This window comes from Choloepus didactylus, chromosome 17 (genome assembly GCF_015220235.1).
Source record: "Choloepus didactylus isolate mChoDid1 chromosome 17, mChoDid1.pri, whole genome shotgun sequence".
Taxonomy (NCBI): Eukaryota; Metazoa; Chordata; class Mammalia; order Pilosa; family Megalonychidae; genus Choloepus; species Choloepus didactylus.
In genome coordinates, this window is record NC_051323.1 from 59,484,351 (window position 1) to 59,502,254 (window position 17,904).

The window sequence follows — 17,904 nt, forward strand, 5'->3', positions numbered from 1 at the left end:
AGAGCACAGCTTATCAGGGGAACGCTTATTGCAATGCTCCCTAGATTGTAAGCTCTTACAGCAGTCACATATATTCCTGAATTGTAATGGCTATTTCCAGATTCCGAGATGCTGATCCCTTTGTGTATAATGTGATCAATCCGTGGAACTCTGGGTATTTGTGTGACACCTGAAAGTCAGAGCTAGAACTCAGCATATATGAATGTCAGTATTAGAACATAAAGCAATTGTTAAAAAAGCTGAAAAAGAGTCCAGACTTCAACTATAGACATGAATGAAGAAGACATTGTTAGGACTAGGGCAAATCAGGCCAAAGGGTAAAGGACAATACTGACTGTGTTTTAAGACTTCAAATTCCATGTGAGACCAAGGGAAGAGATGCTTACTTAGTGCAAGATCTATATTTCCTAAACAATTCAACTCGTACAGTTTGTTCTAATACCATAATTACATGGAAACTTTAATAGGAACTGAGACCTGGTAGGTTTGCATAGGTTAGTGTGAAACAGCAACACATTCCAAGGTAATTTGGACAGAGAATAAAAATATATATGCAGGGCACCCCTGAGGAGCTGGGGGAAAATGCAGAGGTGTTGGACTTCCTCACCTGAATTGTTGCTGATGTTCTCACAAACATTGAGGACTGGTGGTTTGATGTGCCGAGCCCTCTGTTACGGGACTTGCCCTTATGAAGCTATTTACTGCAAAGAAGAGGCTAAACCTGCTTATAATTGTGCCTAAGAGTCTCCCCCTGAGTAACTCTTTGTTGCTCAGATGTGGCCCTCTCTCTCTAGCTAAGCTAACTCTGCAGGTGAACTCACTGCCCATCCTTCTACATGGGATCTGACTCCCATGGTTGTAAATCTCCCTGGCGACGCAGGATATGACTCCTGGGGATGAACCTGGACCTTGCATTGTAGGATTGAGAACATTTTCTTGACCAAAAGGGGGATGTGAAATGAAACAAAATGAAGTTTCAGTGGCTGAGAGATCCCAAATGGAGTTGAGAGGTCACTCTGGTGGGCATTTTTATGCACTATATAGATAACCCTTTTTAGGTTTTAATGCATCGGAATACCACTAGAAATACCTGAAACTATGAAACTGCAACTGTAGCTTACACAAGGGTTGACTGTGTAATTGTGAAAACCTTATGGATCACGCTCCCTTTATCCAGTGTATGAATGGATGAGTAGAAAAATGGGGACAAAAAACTAAATGAAAAATAGGGTGGAGGACATGATTTGAGTGTTCCTTTTTACTTTTATTTTTTATTCTTATTTTCACTTTTTCTGGTACAAGGAAAATGTTCAAAAAATAGACTGGGGTGATGAATGTACAACTATATGATGGTACTGTGAACAACTGCACACTTTGGATGATTGTACAGTATGTGAATATATATCAATAAAATTGAATTTTAAAAAAAAGACCGTCATAAATATGTCTAAGAGCTAAAGAAAAACACAAAGAACTAAAGGAATTAGGAAAATGGCAGATGAACAAAAAGAGAATTTCAATAGACAGAAATCATAAAAAGGAGTCAAATACTGGAGCTGAGGATTACAAAAAACGAAATTAAAAATTCTGTCAAAGGGTTCAACAACAGACTGGAGCAGGGAGAAGAAAAAATTAATGAAACTGAAAATAAGACAATCAAAATTATTCAATTGAAATTATCTCTGAGGAGAAGGAAGAAAAAAGAATGAAGAAAAATGAACAGAGCTTAAAGACCTGTTCATTTCAAAATGAACAAAATCAAGCACACCAATATACCCACTATAGTAGTCTCAGAAGGAAAAGAAAGAGTAAAGGTGCAAAAAGAACATTCAAACAAATAATGGCTAAAACATCCCAAATTTAATGAAATATATTAATAAACACATGCAAGAAGTTCAAAGAACTCCAAACAGGATAAACTCAAAAGATATCCACACTCATATACATTATAATCAAACCATCAGATGCCAAAGACAAAGAGAGAATCTTGAAAGCCACAAGAGAGAAGCAACATGCCATGTATAAGGGAGCCTCAATAAAATTAAGTGCCAATTTCTCAACAGAAATCATGGCAGCAAGAAGGCAGTGAAATGACATATTTGAAGGACTGAAAGGAAAAAAAAGCACCAACTAAGATTTCTGTATTGGGAAACTGGAAATGAGAGAGATTAAGACATTCTCTGATAAACAAAAGCTGAGGGAATTCATCACCACTAGACTGGCCCTATAAGAAATCCTAAAGGGAGTGCTTCAGGTTGAAAGGAAAGGACATTAGATAATAGATTGATGCCACATGAAGAAATCAATATCTCAGGTATTAGGTAAATATAAATGCCAGTACTACTGCATTTTTTGGTTTGAAACTCCACTTCGTTTTTCTGTCGTTTTAAGCTGCCTAGTTTGTGGTGCTTTGTTACAGCAGCCCTAGGAATCTAAGGAACCCTGTAGGGTCTTCAAAAAATGTTCGTTAATTGAATAGCAATAAGCATTGTTTAGATAGCTTACTAGATGCTAAGCCCTATCCTAAGAGCTTTACATATGTTAATGTTTTTGTCCCATAACCACCCCATAATGTGGGTGCAATTATTTTTTCTTATTATTTTTTTATTAGAGAAGTTGTAGATTTACAGAAAAATCATGCATAAAATAAGAGTTACCATAGATCCCCCTGTTATTAACATCCTACCTTAGGATGGTACATATGTTACAACTGAAGAAAGAACACTTTTTGTAATTGTACTATTAACTATAGTATATGGTCTACATTTGTGGAAGTCTACTTTTTACTTCCTTTGGGATCTAAAATGCAAATGCATAAAGGGTAATGATAAATTTATGGTTTTGGACACACAATGTGTAAAGATGTAATCTGTGACAAGAACAACATAAAAGTGGAGGGATGGAGAAGTACAGCAGCATAGTTTGTGTATGCTATTGAAGTTAGGTTGTTACCAATTCACATAAGATTGTTATAGATTTAGGGTGTTAAATTTAAGCCCCATGGTAATCACAAAGAAAATATCTTTAAAAATATGCACAGAAGGAATTGAGAAGGGATTCTAAATAGTCATCAGAAAAGAACAACTGTGATAGTTAAGCTCATATGTCAACTTGGCTAGGGTATGGTGTCTAGTTGTTAAGTCAAGCAAGCACTGGCCTGATTTTACTGTCAGGGTATTTCATGGATTTAAGTCATTAGTCAGTTGATTGCATCTATGGTTGATTACACTTACAATCAACAAAGCAGACTGCCTTCAGCAATGAGTGAAGTCTCATCCCATCAGCTGAAGGTCTGAAAGGAAGAACTGATGATTTCACCAGTCAGAAAGAAGAATTTCTATCTCTGCTTCTCTCCTGGGGAATTCATCAAAACCTTCATCAGTGTTCCCAACTTGCAGCCTGCCCTACGGATTTGGACTTGCCAATCACCATGGTCACATAAGCCAATTCCAATAATAAAGCTCATAATATTCATAGACATATAAATCCTGTCAGCTTTCCATTTCTCTGGAGAACCCTGGCTAATAATACATAACCAAACAAAAAAGAAGGCAGTAATGGAAGAAGAGAGGGGGGAAAATGCATACAACTTAGAAAAGTCTAAATGTAAATGGTTCAACTCTCCAGTCAAAAGGCAAAGATTAGCAGAATGACCCAATTATACACTGCTTACAAGAGACTCACTTAAATTCAAAGACATAGTAGGTTGAAAGTCAAAGAATGGAAAAAAAAATATTCCATGCAAATAGTAACCAAAAGAGAGCAGGGGTGGCTATATTAATGTCAGACAAAATAGACTTTAAGTAAAAAAAATATTACAAGGGACAAAGAAGAACACTATATTTTGATAAAAGGATCAATTTATGAAGAAGACGTAACACATATAAACATACATGCATTTAACCACAGAGCCCCCAAGTATGTGAAGTAAACGTTGACAGATCTGAAGAGAAATACAGACAGTTCTACATTAATAGAGACATCACTACACCACTTTCAATAATGGATAGAACATCTAGACAGAAGATCAGTAAGGAAATGGAGGACTTGAATAATACTATAAACTAATTAGACCTAACAGACTTGTACAGAACACTCCATCCAACAACAGAATACTTTTTCTTCTTCAGTGCACATCGATCATTCTCTAGGTTAGACCATATGTTAGGTCATAAAACAAGTCTCAATAAATTTAAAAAGACAGAGTATCTTCTCCAATCACAATGGAATGAAGCTAGAAATCAACAACAGAAAGAGAACTGGAAAATTCACACATATGTGGACATTAAATAATACACTCCAACAACAAATGGGTAAAAGAGGAAATCACAAGGGAAATTAGGGAATATCTTGAGGTGAATGAAAACAAAACGACAGCATACTAAAACTTAAAAGATGCAGTGAAAGCCATGCTTAGAGGAAAATTTATAACTGTAAAAGCCTATATATATTAAAAAAGATGAAAGATCTCAAGTAACCTAACCTTCCACCATAAGAAAAAAGAAAAACAAACTAAATCCAAAGCAAGCAGGAGGGAAATTATAAAGATTAGAGTGGAAATTAATGAAATAGAGAATAGAAAAACAACAGAGAGTATCAATGAAATAAGAAGTTGGTTCTTTGTAAAGATCCAAAAGATGGATAAACCTTTTCCAAGTGTATTTGGTTCCTAGGGCTGCCAGAACAGAGTACCACAAACTGAATGGCGTGAAACAATAACATTTATCTTCTCACAGTTCTGGAAGCTAGAAATCAGAAATCATGGTGTCAGCAGGGCCATGCTCTCTCTGAAGCCCCAGGAAAGGATATTTCCTTGTCTCTTACTAGCTCCTCGTTGATATCAACACCTTTGGCATTCCTTGGTTGGGGTAGCATAACTCCAGTCTCTTCCTGTGTCTTCAGATGGCTGTCTTCCTTCTGTGACTATCTCTGTCTCTGTGTCTCTTCTCTTGTTATAAGGACACCAGTCACATTGCATTACGGGTCCACCATACTCTAGTATGAGCTCACCTTAACTGGATTACATCTGCAAAGACTCTATTTCCAAATAAGGTCACATTAGCACAGTTCCCAGAAATTAGGACTTCAACATATCTTTTTTGGGAAACACAATTCAACCCAAAACAGCTAGACTGACCAAGAAAAACAGAGAAAAGACTCAAATTACTAAAATCATGAATACTAAATTTTAGGTTGCTAAAATTACTATCAACCTTACAGAAACAGAAAGAATTATAAGGGAGTATTATACTCCACACAGGTATCCTACTCTAAAAATAAGATCCAATGTTCAGAATATAAAGTCATATCCCCAGAGCACCTGCTAGGTCAAAAAACACCATTCTATAAATATTTATTTGTTCCAGTTTGCTAATGCTGCTATTATACAAAATACCAGAAATGGATTGGCTTTTATAAAGGGGGTTTATGAGATTACAAATTTACAATTCTAAGACCATAAGAAGTGTCCAGACTAAGGCATCAACAAGAGTATATCTTCACTGAAGGAAGGCCTATGGTGTCCAGAACACCTGTCAGCTGGGAAGGCACATGGCTGGTGTCTGCTGGTCCTTTGCTCCCGGGTTGTGTTTCAAAATGGCTTTCTCCAAAATGTCTCTGGGCTTCTGTCTCTCTTAGCTTCTCTCAGCTTTCTGCTTGGTTCTACTGGGAGTCCTCTCTTAGCTTCTCTGGGGCAAACTCTGGGTTTTATCTCTTTAGCTCCTGTGCATCTTTGCTTATTCTCCCAGGACAAACTCTCCATTACGTATTTTAGCTTCTCTCCCAAATGTCTCTCTCAGCTTTTCTTGGGGTGTCTTCTCTGCTCTCTCTGTGTGTGAGCTCTCTTTAAAGGACTCCAGCGATCTAATTAAGATCTACCCTGACTGGAAGGGGGTCACACCTCCATAGAAATAATCTAATCAAAAGGTCTCACCCACAGATGGGTGAGTCACATCTCCATGGAAACAATCAAAAGGTTCCACCCAACAAGATTGGATTAAAAGATCATGGCTATTCTGGGGTTCTTAACAGTTTCAAACTGGAATTATTCTACAACTAAATGCATTGTTTACTGGCTATAAAGATTCACTATAGTCCAAATAGTGTTGGCAACCTTTTCAAAGAAGACAAAATAAATATACAAATGGAATATTAAATAGTAATCAGGGAAACCTTCACATTTGGAAACCTTCATACTTGGAAAGGCTAAGGTATTTGGGCTTCACATTTGGAAAGGCTAAGGTATTTGGGATTTCAATACTTCTTCCACCAACTCATACCTGTAGAAGCTCTTGTAAGAATGAGGAATGTAGAGGGTGGGTGATATGTAACTTCTTGTTGCCAAACAATATCAATTCTGCGTATTTTATTCACAGGAAGATAGGTTTGGAAGACCAGGTTGCAGCAGTTTCCTACAGAAGGTGAGAAACACTAGAGCAGTGACCCTTCTCTAGACTGAACTCTTCTTTCCTCAAATTCCTATCCCACATTTTTATGTTAGAGAAGTTCATTCTTCCTCCTTGAGATCTTGCACCTCTTCTTCTTGCCAAAAGAATTATCTTTCCCAAGGGCAGTGCTTGCAGGAAATATATTTCCTTTCTTCAACTAGTTACATTGCATTCCTCAGCCTTCTTCACTCTCCAAATTTTTCTATTTTCTCCTCTTTCCACTCACCTAGTAAATTTATATAATTTATCACCAAAGAAAGAACTACAAAAGATGTGCCCAGTGAATATAAATAAAGTGTAAAGGCACTATGCATAGCCTTTGTAATATCAGTTTTGCAATATCAAAATATGGGTGGCTGGAAATCTTCATAGAATGCAAAAGCTTTGGTATTTCTGGCTATAGGTTGCTACTTCCCCCTGGGAAAATATAGATCTACATTCATATAGGATGAAAAATAATTTCCATCTCAACATCTACTGACAAGTAAAAAAAATATACCTCCAAACGTGCAAATATTTATATATCTAAATGGGCAACTGACTGCAATGAATCTGTAGCATACTTGCAATAATCTGGTCAGTTAAAGCCCCAAAGATCATTCCCCTACCCATACATGCATACATATCTAGGCTGTTTTAATAATCTATTTTATTTTCTAATTCCACATAACTAATTATTATTCTTAATATAATTTTTTGGCAATGACTAAGCATAAATAGTAAATCTCAGCATAAAATTAAGTCAGTCAACACCCAGGGGAGTGAATCTCCCTGGCAACGTGGAATATGACTCCCGGGGAGGAATGTAGACCTGGCATCGTGGGACGGAGAACATCTTCTTGACCAAAAGGGGGAGGTGAAAGGAAATGAAATAAGCTTCAGTGGCAGAGAGAATCCAAAAGGAGCCGAGAGGTCACTCTGGTGGGCACTCTTACGCACACTTTAGACAACCCTTTTTAGGTTCTAAAGAATTGGGGTAGCTGGTGGTGGATACCTGAAACTATCAAACTACAACCCAGAACCCATGAATCTCGAAGACAGTTATATAAAAATGTAGCTTATGAGGGGTGACAAGGGGATTGGGAAAGCCATAAGGACCACACTCCACTTTGTCTAGTTTATGGATGGATGAGTAGAAAAATAGGGGAAGGAAACAAACAGACAAAGGTACCCAGTGTTCTTTTTTACTTCAATTGCTCTTTTTCACTCTAATTATTATTCTTGTTATTCTTGTGTGTGTGCTAATGAAGGTGTCAGGGATTGATTTGGGTGATGAATGTACAACTATGTAATGGTACTGTGAACAATCGAAAGTACGATTTGTTTTGTATGACTGCGTGGTATATGAATATATCTCAATGAAATGAAGATTAAAAAAACAAAACAAAACAAAACAAAAAAAAGACATAATGCTGAGCAAAATAAGCCAGGCACAAAAAGAGAGATATTGTATGTTACCACTAATGTGAATTCTGTGAAAAATGTACAATGTTTTATACTGTAGAATGTAGGGGACCTAGAGATACCAATTAGTGGAGGGGGAATGATAATCTAATAAGAACAGATAAACTATGGAGGGTAATCTCAATGTTATGGGAATGCTCAGGAATGATTATGGTTTGTAAACTTTCTTGGATATAGTAAGATCATGTTGGAAGCAATAGAGTTATTTTAGGTTTTTTTTTTCTCTTATTCCTTTGTTTTCTTAGGGGTTGTTAATTTTCTTGGGGTATGGTAGGAACATGTTGGAAGCAATGTAGTTATTTTAGATTATTTGTTTTTCTTACTCCTCTGTTTGGACATGGTTTATTAATTTTCTTGGGGTATGGTAGGAACATATTGGAAGCAAAGTAGTTATTTTAGGTTATTTGTTTTCCTTAATCCATTGCTTTGTTTGAAATGTTGTGGGGTTTTTTTGGTTGTTGTCTGCCTGTTTGTTTTTAATTTTTTGATAAACAAAGTTAAAAAATTGAAAGAAAATCAGTAGAAAAATGGGAGTAAAAACTAAATGACAAATAGGGTGGGATGGGGGGATGGTTTGGGTATTCTCTTTTCACTTTTATTTTTTATTCTTGTTCTGATTCTTTCTGATGTAGGGAAAATGTTCAGAAATAGATTGTGGTGATGAACGCATAACTATATGATCATGCTGTGAACAGTTGATTGTATACCATGGATGACTGTATGGTTTGTGAATATATTTCAATAAAACTGAATTTAAAAAAAAAAAAAAAAAAAAAATTAAGTCAGTCAAGACTCAAGTCAAACCTACAATTGTAACTAGAAAAACATCTTTTTACTTTACCAGAGAAACCTGTACTGCTCAGAGCAAGGGTTGCACACTCATATGCCCATGTGTTTTTGGCAGTTATTGAGAATGAATGAAGGAGGCCAGTGAGAGAGCAGCCAAAGGAACCACTGCTCAGCTGTAGCCAGTTAACGCAACAATGTGGGAATCTGGCCCAGTACAGCCACATCTCTTGATTCTTTACGAGAGGCCCAGAAATCCAAACCTTTAGGTGAAATCTGAAAATGTTTGCTTAAGTTTTTTTCAAAACACTGGGTAGGCTCCAACATTTATAAGCTGCCAGTCTGCAGCTTCAGGTTTAGAGCATTACAAGTCCTGCCCTATGGTAGATATCAGTTCCTTTTTTTTCCTGCTCAGCTTCCCTTCCCTGGTCTTCTGCTAACAGAATCCCCCTAGCCTGAGGGGAACCCATTTCAAGAAGTTTGGCTGGAGCCTATCAGAGGAGATAGCACATGACTCAAGCCCTTCAGTCTTCAGTAGAATCTTTCCATTAGAGCTATGGAATTCACAGTGTTTTTCCACTGGGGTTACTAAGCTTGGGCTTCCTGTAGCCAAGTTGTCCACCTCATGGAGGGAGCTTGTGAGCTAGCTACAGCCACGATGACATCATCTGAGGCCCTGGATATAGCTATAAAACCAGGTCTACTAAAATTTTCAGTTGCAAGAAGCAACAAATTCCCTTTTTTTGCTCAAGCCAGTGTGAGTTCCCTTACAACCAAAAGAGTTCTAACATGTCTCTGAAAAAACTTTTTGCATGATCCATTGTGTACTTCCAACTATGAGAGAGAAATCTATGAGGATGTAGGTATCTTTAGGCAGAAAGACAGTTCAAATGCCAGATCTACTACTTAGTAAATGTATGACAGTGAAAGCTTGTTCTTCATCTGTACCTCACCTACCTCACGAAGAGACTGTAAGAATTAGATGTGAAATTTACCCAGCATTTTGTCAGGCACCCCGTAACTCCTAAACTGGTGGTTGTGCTCTTCCTCAACTTCCTCCATTGAAGAAGTAGACTGGAAAATAAGATACCTGACGTTTCACTACTAGGTAAAAGGCAGGAGACTTGAAACAGCTACTAGGAATATTAAAAATTTCCATAAACAATCATACTGGTTACCTTTGTACAGTGTCTCCAAGACAGAATAGCTGTTGTCAACTGTTAAGGAGGTGATTACATAACAGAGCCAACAAGAATGGAGAAAGTGAGGGCAAAGGAAAAACAACTATTGATATTAGAGGGTTAAACTTATTTTTTCCCCATAAGGCCAGTTTCCACCATATCAGTAATTTATGAAAGTGTGGAGAATCCCAGGAAAAGGTCCTAGAACTCTCAGAGAAGGATTCTATACAAGACACAAACTGAGGGGGCTGTTGCTTTAGAGAAGGACAGCAAAGTGAGGAAAACTTAATTGTAAATATGAGGGCCAAATGGCATCTGGACTCCACAGGAACCTCCACCTTAGCACCTCCCATATTATATTAAAATAATCCACACATGTGTGTCTTTACTATTAGACCATAAACTCCTAGCAGGTAAATCTTGTCTCTTACTCATCTTAGGATTACTACTGCCCAGCACATAGTAGGCACTCTATAAATGCTGGGTGAGTTCAAATGAAAATAAACAGCTAAAGTCACAAAGGGCCATTAGTAAACCCTAAAGATCTTCAGATTCTAAACAGAAACACAAGAGCCATCCCATTTGAGAACAAAGGGAGAACTCCTTTAAGGAACATGCTCTGGCTGACATTAATACTGATTATCACTATATGACTAAATTAGGAAAGTCTAATAAAAATTTAGTCCCAGCGAATAGAAAGGTCACATAGGAGAATTTGAATTTCGAAGGCCCTTCTAACCCAAGTGACTGAATCTAAGAAGTGACTCTTCTTAGGACTAAAAACACTGAGGATCAAAAGTGATGGCCCAACCCTCTCTCTAGCTAAGCCAACATGGCAGGTGAACTCACTGCCCTCCCCCTACCTGGAACCTGACTCCCAGGGGTGTAGATCTCCCTGGCAACGCAGGATATGACTCCCGGGGATGAATCTGGACCCGACATGGGATTGAGAACATCTTTTTGACCAAAAGGGGGATGCAAAATGAAACAAAATAAAGTTTCAGTGGCTGAGAGATTCCAAATGGAGTCAAGAGGTCACTCTGGTGGGCACTCTTACACACTATACAGATAACCCTTTTTAGGTTTTAATGCATTGGAATAGCTAGAAGTAAATACCTGAAACTATCAGCCTGCAACCCAGTAGCCTTGACTCTTGAAAACAATTGTTTAGCAATGTAGCTTACAAGGGGAGACAGTGTGATTGTGAAAGCCTTGTGGATCACAGTACCTTTATCCAGTGTATGGATGGATGGGTAAAAAAAATGGGGACAAAAAACTAAATGAAAAATTAGGGTGGGAGGGGGGATGATTTGGGTGTTCTTTTTTACTTTTTTTTTTATTCTTATTTTCACTTTTTCTGATACAAGGAAAATGTTCAAAAGATAGATTGGGGTGATGAATAAACAACCATATGATCGTACTGTACACTTTGGATGATTGTATGGTATATGAATATATCTCAATAAAATTGAATTAAAAAAAAAACTGATGGCCCGAAAAGAGGGTCTGGGTATCTTAGGGGTTCCATATCCTGGTGATTACTTTTTGATCAAATGGTCCAGTATTGAGGGATAACTGAGAACTTGAGATATGCTAGAGGCAAAGTGGGTTAATATATTGAAAAACACGCCATATTGGGACTAATTTACATTTATAGGGTATATTTTCCTGCAATTCGTTATATGGGAAACTTGAGATTTGAGTGATGGAAGAGCCTATCCCAAGTAGTATTAGGATTCCAGGAGGCACCCTTTCCAGGATAAGGCCCTGAGTTCTAGGTAAAGAATAGGGATAAAAGTTCAGTTCAATCTACAGTGAAAAGGGAAATAAAACATTCCATTTACAATTTACAAGAGTTATTCATATTTAAACAGAAGGAATTATAAAAACAAACTGTCCTTCTTGGCTATGATTTATGCCTTAATTTCACGTGTTGGTGGAAGGAATTAAAAATTCAAATGTGTGCTAACAGTGGCCCTCAACTGTCCTTCCCTCTGGTCTGTATATAGGGAAGGGGAACTGGGAGAACAAGTACAGGAAGTTCTGCTGGCAAAGAATGAAGGGGGGGAAATGAGCACTAAGACCAGGGATAGCACCAACTACCAAGAGTGTATCTGACCACTACAGAAATGATGGAATATAGGTTTAGCAGCTAGAGGTCTGCTCAGGGGCTGGGAGTGGGGGGCGGGAAGGGGGCAGCAGGAAGAAAGAAGAAGATAGGCTAAGAATTCGAAGTCACACTATTAGTCAGATTTGACCACCTAACTACAGTGTTAGGCTTTAAAAAGATGTTTGTATGTGAGTGTATGTACATGTGTGTGCACATAACTCACACAGCTTTGAGCATGGTCTAAATCCAGTTTTCTCCCTGAAGCAGAAAGCAAAGATGGCTGCTGATATTTACTGTTGTAGAGGCTGGTACTCAAAGACAGGGAGACTGACCAATGGAAAGGTGCTCTGCTGTCCTTTCTTTACACAGTGAATAAGGATGATCGGGACAGAGCTAAGAAGACAGCACCAAAGCACGTTCTACTCTTATAGCTGCCAGGGACAATCCTAGCAGTTTACTTCCAGTCTAAATTCTTGTTGTGTGAGCAGCAACTGAGAGGTGAAAAGTGCAAAGCACTTCATCCCACCCCAGCCAGTCACTCCCCGCTAGAGTTCTGTGTGTTGGTGCCTAGTTCTATCCATTCTCTCACTGAGCCAACTGTTCACTAATTGCCTTTTACATATATGTGTGTGACAACATCATGCTCTGGTTTGAATTTTCAAAGAGTCTTTGGCCAACATAAACACTCCAGGTCCAAGATAAAACAGAATAATTAAAAACAGGCCTAGTTCTCATCCAATTAGTTGATCATCTCCTTTTTGCATTACCAAGTTATACAGTATTTTCAATTATTTTACCTATTTTTCTCATTCAAATGAGGATAACTGATTTTAACCAACAAATCTAATATCCCATTCTTAAAGGCATTAGAGGAAAGGGAGGGCTGAGTCAAATTCCAAAATTTGCCAGTTACTAACCCTGATAAGTAAAGCGGTAAAGATAATTCATACCTGGTAGAGTTGTTATGATTATTATGTGACAATTACAAATAATTACATAAAGAATGTAGTATATAAAAGGTGCTCAAGAACTTGCATTACATTATGACAACATGCTCCACAGCGACTGCAGCATCTACTAAGCAAGAATCATAGCCTGTTTGTATTTCTAAATTGAACGGTTAAAATGGTGTGGGGGGAAGAATCTCATAATTTGTTTTTAGAGAGAGAATAATACGGTAGAAATTGGAGAGGTATTTTTCCCTGCATGTAAAGTACAAAGGTGTGTCCTGGAGATCTGCTTCAATTTAATAACTATTCAGTAAATTTCTGCTAGTTATTCATTCGACAAATATTTTTGAGTGCTTACTATACGTGCCAGGCCTCTACTAGGTGCTGGAGAGACAGCTGTAATAAGGTAGACACAAATCGCGTTCTTGAATAGCTTACAATTTAGTAGGTTAGATAATCAGCCAAAGGGGTATTAGAGTAGTGGCGGGTGCTACAGGAGCAATTGTGGGAGGGGAAGCATCAGGGAAGGCTTTTTACAGAAAGCAATTGCCAAGGAGACACCTGACAAATAAGGAAGAGATAACTAAAGGAGGACAGGTGTTCTATACAGACAAAGCATGAACAACGTTCCCAAAGTGAGACAATGCTGCAAATTCAAGAAATTTCAAGTAGTTTAATTCCCCTTGGAACTTCAGGTACAAACTGGATGAGAAGGATGAAGGGGTGGAAGCAGAGATAAAAAGGGGGGAGGAGGGAAGTGCTATTGGTGATTGTTCCGGTTTGCTAATGCTGCCATTACGCAAAATACCAGAAATGGATTGGCTTTTATAAAGGGGATTTATTAGGTTACAAATAACCTAAGTTCTAAGGCCATAAAAGTGTCCAAACTAAGGCAGCAACAAGAGGATACTTTCACTGAAGGAAGGCCAATGGCATCTGGAACACCTCTTTCAGCTTGGAAGGCACATGGCACGCATTTGCTGGTCCTTTGCTACCAGGTTGTGTTTCAAAATGGCTTTCTCCAAAATGTCTCTGGGCTTCTGGTCTTAGCTCCTCTGTCTCTCAGCCTACTGTGCAACCTTGCTTGTTCTCCCAGGGTGTTTCTCTTTAAGCATCTGGGGGTCTTCTCTTAGCTTCTCTGGGGCAAACTCTGGGCTTCATCTCTTAGCTTAGCATCTCCAAACATCCTTCTGTCTGCATCTCTCAGCTTCTGCAAGCATCTGTGTTTGTGATGGCTCTTAGCTTCTCTCCAAAATGTCTCTCTCAGCTTCTCTTGGGGTGTTTTGTCCACTCTGCTCTCTGTGTGAGCTCTCTCTAAAGGACTCCAGTGATCTAATTAAAGCCCACCCTGAATGGGTGGGGCCATATCTCCATGGAAATAATATAATCAGAGTTCTCACCCACAGTTGAGTGGGTCACATCTCCATGGAAACATTCAATCAAAAAGTCACACCCTAATCAAAAAGATTAATAAGTCTGCCCCTATAAGACTGCATTAAAGAACATGGCTTTTCTGGGGGACACAATATATCCAAACCAGCACAGTGATAGAAGCAGAAGGCAGATGATAAAGCCATTCATTAAAAAGAGCTTGGCTCGTTACTGCAAAGGAGAGGCTAAATCTGCTTATAATTGTGCCTAAGAGTCTCCCTCTGAGTACTTGTTTGTTGCTCAGATGTGGCCCTCTCTCTCTCTAACTGAGCCACCTCAACAGGTGAACTCGATGCCCTCCCCCCTAGATGCGACCTGACTCCCAGGGGTGTAAATCTCCCTGGCAACATGAGATATGACTCCTGGGGATGAACGTGGACCTGACATTGTGGGACTGAGAACATCTTCTTGACCAAAAGGGGGATGTGAAAGGAAATGAAATAAAGTTTCAGTGGCTAAGAGATTCCAAATGGAGTTGAGAGGTCACTCTGGTGGGCATTCTTATGCACTACATAGAGAACACTTTTTAGATTTTAATGCATTGGAATAGCTAGAAGTAAATACCTGAAACTATCATACGCAATCCAGTAGCCTTGACTCTTGAAGATGATTGTATAGCAAGGTAGCTTACAAGGGGTGACAGTGTGATTGTGAAAACCTTGTGGATCACACTCCCTTTATCCAGTATATGGATGGATGAGTAGAAAAATAGGGACAAAAAACTAAATGAAAAATGGGGGGGGGGGGTGATTTGGGTGTTCTTTTTTACTTTTATTTTTTATTCTTATTTTCACTTTTTCTGGTACAAGGAAAATGTTCAAAAAATAGATTGGGGTGATGAATGCACAACTATATGATGGTACTGTGAACAACTGATCGTACACTTTGGATGATTGTATGGTATGTGAATATATGTATCAATAAAATTGAATTTTAAAAAAAAGAGCCTGTACTTTATCTTAAAGACAGAGGGAAATCACTGAAGGGTGGGAATGACAGGAACAGATTTGTCTTTTAGGAAGGTAATTCCTGTGGTAGTGTAGGGAAAAGAACTTATGGGAAATCTTTCAAATCCTACAGAGAGACTCTATCTTAGAAGAAAGAAAAACAACTAGGGTAACACTGATCTGTAAACGTAGCATAGTAAAAGATAAGAAGAAATCTCAGGTAAGCAATGCAAGCCTTCTTCCTATGAAAACAAGAGTTTCTACCTCCTACCTCCCCATCCTCCTAGGCAGTTTACACCAGCTCAGTCTTTTCTAACAAAATTGAGAATTTGTCCACAGGCTTGGGGAAACAATTGTAAGTAGGCCAGATAACTTCAAAAATTAAATTAAATGCTAACAGATGAGAACCAGTTCTGATTGCAAGTTCAGGCAAAATTAATCTTAGCTATTTTGCCAATGGTAATTAAATAACAAGAATTTGAGCAGGTAGTTCCTAAATTAGGAAGTCTGAGACCCTACAATAGTGGGATACAAACATGAGCACCAAAATGCAATAATTAGAATGAGGTATTTCTCTGAATTTGTCTTTTAAAAATAAATTGTGCCATTAAGCATTAAATGCAAGGATTAAAATTTCACAAACTTCTAGTTAAACTAAAAGGTGGTGACAACTGCTGGCATTTGATCAAATGCTAAAAGTATCTCAGCTGTTTTAGAAATAAAACATTTGCTTCCAACTGGAAGCAAAACCTTTTAGAGCCTATAGTTAAACTGATCTGCAAATACAGCGTAAGAAAAACAGGTGAGGTGAACTCTTTAATGTGGCAAATAAAATGCTACAATTAATCTCTAAAATCAATCTTCTGGGGAGTGCATGACTGTAACTCACAAAAAGACCTAACACAAAAAGTAAATGAGTATATACATCCCTAAAAATTAAAATATGCACATTTCTAGAGTAATGAGAAACATGGGAGTTTACAGCCATTTCAAGACAATTCTTTTTAGGTCGTGTGTTAAGTTAAAAAAATAATAGTACCACAACTATCTGGGGGGGATATAGTCAAAGCCATTCTCTTAAGGGGAAAGATTCATTATATTTTTCTTCTATGAGTCAAAGTTTCTACTTCACATACTTTCTAAAAACAATGCAGCAAACTTAATATTTCAAATATGCTTTGAGTATTCATGATTCAACAACTTGCTTAAGTATTTTAAAAATTAGTATTTTAAAAATTACCATATTTTATATACAGTTATCATTTATTTAGTTATTTACTGACACTGTAAAAGACTCACACAGTGAAGGGGAATGATGCAACAGGAACTAGATCAGATTGGTGGTAAAGATATTCATTCATTGATTCATTCATTCCTTTGTTAAACAAGCATCTGAGGACTATTTTAGGTTCAGACAATGAGTATTTAAATATATATAAATCCCTGATTTTAAGGAGTTCTTCGAAGAAACATAATACCATATTTCATTGAACTTGAGAGGCCACCAGTTGTGAGATTGACTCCTGGCTAAGAAAGAAAAAAAATGCTTTCAATTAAACTATAATATAATGCCTTGAATGAAATATACCATCCTCTCATTACTTCAATATATTTTAAATCTATTCGGAAAGATTTGGCAATTCTTCCTGCCTTTGATATAGTGCTTGCCATTTTAAATGGCAATCCTTTTTTACACATCTCAGTATAAGACATAGCTTCATCTACTTTGGGGATCTTCTTTTCTTGACTCCCATAAAGCACTTAGTGTTGCTTTTAAAGAAAAATAAATGGAATTGTGAAGATTTCTCCAATGGCAAATGCTTTCTTCACTAATAACATCTCTCCACTTTGTTTCAGTCCCTTACTGTATATTCAATAACCTCTTATTTCAAGGCCAAATCACAATGGAATCTTTTTGAAGATGTTTTAAATGGCAATTAAACCAAATATAAGTAGCAATGACACCATGTATATAACTTAGTTGAAATGATGACACTAATACAGCTATGACTAAGCTTCCGCATGCACAGAAAATAACAACCTGGCAAGACAACCACTTGACTGATGGCAATTTGAAGACACCATTGATTATTAGATACATTCCAATTTCAGAGATATTAAAATGGGAAAAAATATGAGTCTTAGAAATGGAGCAGTAATAGCAGCAAATACTGATGTAACACTATACTGTAAGCAACCTTCTCTATACTTTATATATTTGATTTCAAAAAAGCCTATGAGGTAGATAAGACTATCTGCCTCTTGATGAGGAAACTGAGGCATGGGGAGGGGCAGGGACGGGGGGTGGTTAAGTAACTTGCCCAATATCACAAAGCTAGTATGCGGCAAGCCGAGCATTTGAATCCATGCAGCTTGGGTCCAGAGGCTACACTTTCAACCACTCTGCCACACTGCCTCCCAAGCAAATAATCAATAACTAGCTTTGTGATATGAGACAAATCATTAAGGACTCCATTCCTCATTTGGAAAAGTAGAAAGCTGGACTAGATAACTATGGCATTCTCTCCCAGTAATAAAATACTATAATTCTATAAACATCTACAGTAAAATTTTACTCCCATGCTGGTT

At 37.7% G+C, this 17,904-nt stretch overlaps 1 protein-coding gene across 2 annotated transcripts in view; it reads right to left on the bottom strand.

Annotated features, from left to right (window-relative positions):
* The window catches only part of TTC27 (tetratricopeptide repeat domain 27), a 202,183-nt gene that overhangs the window by 84,487 nt on the left and 99,792 nt on the right, over positions 1-17,904 (bottom strand). The window lies entirely within an intron of this gene.